The sequence below is a fragment of the Anopheles arabiensis genome (genome assembly GCF_016920715.1).
Source record: "Anopheles arabiensis isolate DONGOLA chromosome X unlocalized genomic scaffold, AaraD3 X_pericentromeric_contig0026, whole genome shotgun sequence".
Taxonomy (NCBI): Eukaryota; Metazoa; Arthropoda; class Insecta; order Diptera; family Culicidae; genus Anopheles; species Anopheles arabiensis.
In genome coordinates this window covers 45001-47500 of record NW_024412104.1, presented here as the reverse complement: position 1 = coordinate 47500, position 2500 = coordinate 45001, and the positions used below count along the sequence as shown (strand labels likewise).

At 47.4% G+C, this 2500-nt stretch overlaps 1 pseudogene; it reads right to left on the bottom strand.

Annotated features, from left to right (window-relative positions):
• LOC120907903 overlaps positions 1-2500 on the bottom strand; it is a 9138-nt pseudogene that overhangs the window by 1846 nt on the left and 4792 nt on the right.

The window sequence follows — 2500 nt, the reverse complement described above, 5'->3', positions numbered from 1 at the left end:
ATCATAATCGTCCGTACTGCTTGATGAACCATGCTCCAGTTATATCTGTTAGCAGACATAACTTCGATGATGTTCTCCGGCGTTAACTCCTCGTCGACTTGATGCTGAAGTCTGATGATCAATTCACGATGACGTACACAATGGAATATCGTGTGTTCGGCGTCCTCAGGTTCCTCGCACGCATCGCATAGCGGCGAACCCGTTAACTGCATCCGATGAAGCTGGTAGGCGTAGAAGCCATGGCTGGAAAGAAACTGAGAAAGAAAGAAATCTACACCACCAAATCTTCTACTTATCCATCTGTTGACGTCGGGTATGAGACGGTATGTCCACCGACCGTGAACACTCTCATCCCATTCTCGTTGCCATCGTTCCATAGTTGTGACACGTTCCATGTTACGTGCAACCGATCCGGCGATGTTCTCTGCTCGTCTCCGATGAAAAGTCCTGGAGTCCTCGTCCAGGAGGAGATGAAGGGATCATTCCCGCAAGCACGCAGACTGCATCATGAGAAGTTGTCCTGAAAGAAGAGATAACTCGCTGGACTACTGGCCGGTAAAACCGACGTAGCCATTGTCTACGGTTAGCAAATCTAAGGGTATGACACCAAATGGGCGAGGCATACCGGACCTTCGCCACAACAGTAAGAGCAATTGCTCGCCTAGCATTACTACTCGGACCTGCCTTATTAGGCATCATCCTTACCAAGGTGGTCCATAGCTTCGTCGCTCTCTCCACCGCATACCTGATGTGTGAAGTGTAATCGAGGCGGTCATCTAAGACCATCCCCAAATACTTTAAGCTGCGCGACGAATGTACTACGTGATCACCTACCCTGATAGCCCCATGCTGTATCCTCTGATGGGAACTGACCATAATAAACTCGGTCTTGGTCGGGGCTATCTTTAATCCGTTGTCGGTCATCCATCGGTCGATGATGCGAATCTGACTGGAAACGAGAATTTCAATATCATCAACACAATTACCTTCCACCAACAGTACTATATCGTCTGCATAGCCGATAATCCGTGCACCTTCCACCATTGCAACTCGTAGGACTCCGTCGTACATGAGGTTCCACAACGTTGGGCCAAGTACCGAGCCTTGAGGTACACCCGATGTGACTGCAATCTCTGCCGGTCCATCTGTGGTATCATACATCAGCACACGATTCCTAAAATAATCACCAATGATATCATAAAGATATTTAGGAGTGTTAATTCTCTGTAAAGCATTTGCAATCGCCAACCATGAAGCACTGTTAAAAGCATTAGTAACATCTAATGTAACAACCGCACAATACCGTCCACTGTATCTGTTTCTACTTCTAGCTACCGAAACAATGTCCACTACCCGTTGAATCGCATCAACTGTTGATCGACGACTTCTGAAACCAAATTGGTCGTCAGACAGTCCGTTGACCTCCTCGATGTGTGCATTTAGCCGTTGCACTATGATGCGTTCTAAACCTTTACCTGCCCCGTCTAGTAGACAATGGGCGAACTGAACCCGGTTCCCTGGTGGTTTGTTCGGCTTCGGTATTAACACCAACCTCTGCCTTTTCCACTCATCGGGGAACTTCGCGTTCTCTAAACAGCCTTGGTAAACCCTGCAATGTATCGGTTGCAGTCAACATACCAACTTTCAGCGCCTCATTCGGGATACCATCTGGTCCCGGCGCCTTCTTGTTGGGTAGTCTCCTGGCAACCGCAAGAATCTCATCATTAGTTACTCCTTTCAAACTCTCGTGGCTGATCGATACGATATTCAGGCCACACCGTGTTTGGGTGAGTAGGAAAAGCTCGCTCACCACTTCCCCTAAACTCGTCCAATGTCATGGTTCGGGGTCCAATCGAACCCTCGGCCACTTTCTTGAACGTATGATATACTATACCAAATGATGCGTTGTTCGCTGTTCCCAGGAACTCTTTCCACTTCCCTCTGTCGGGTATGCTTGATCAATCGCTTGAGGGCATTCCGTGCCACCTTGAACTCGTCCCTAAAAGTAGAATAGAGATCAGTATTAAAAGCTCTTTGCGCTAATCGATCGCGGTGTTTGCACTCTTGCGAAGTGCCTCAATCTCTAACGTCCACCAAAATGCACTCTTGTTAGAGTGTACCTTCTTACGTTTAGTCATCGTCGCATTACACGCCGTGACAAGTATACGCATTAAGTCTTCGCTTGTTGTGACCTCGGTCTCAAAAGCGGCTTGCATCATAACTTCAAATATATCTTTGCTAAAATACTTGATGCTCCATCCCGTTATGGGTCGGGACAGATTACGCACGCTTTGCGTCTCAAGATCTATTCGTATTGCACGATGATCAGAGTTCATATAGCTAGATAACACCTCCCACTTAAATGATCTTGCTACGGTTCGGCTCGCAAAAGTAAGATCAACTACTGACGTGCGCCCTGGTCCAACATAAGTTGGGGTGCTGCCGTCGTTCAATAAAATTGCGTCAATCTGCGCAAAGGTTGATAAAACTAACTCACTCT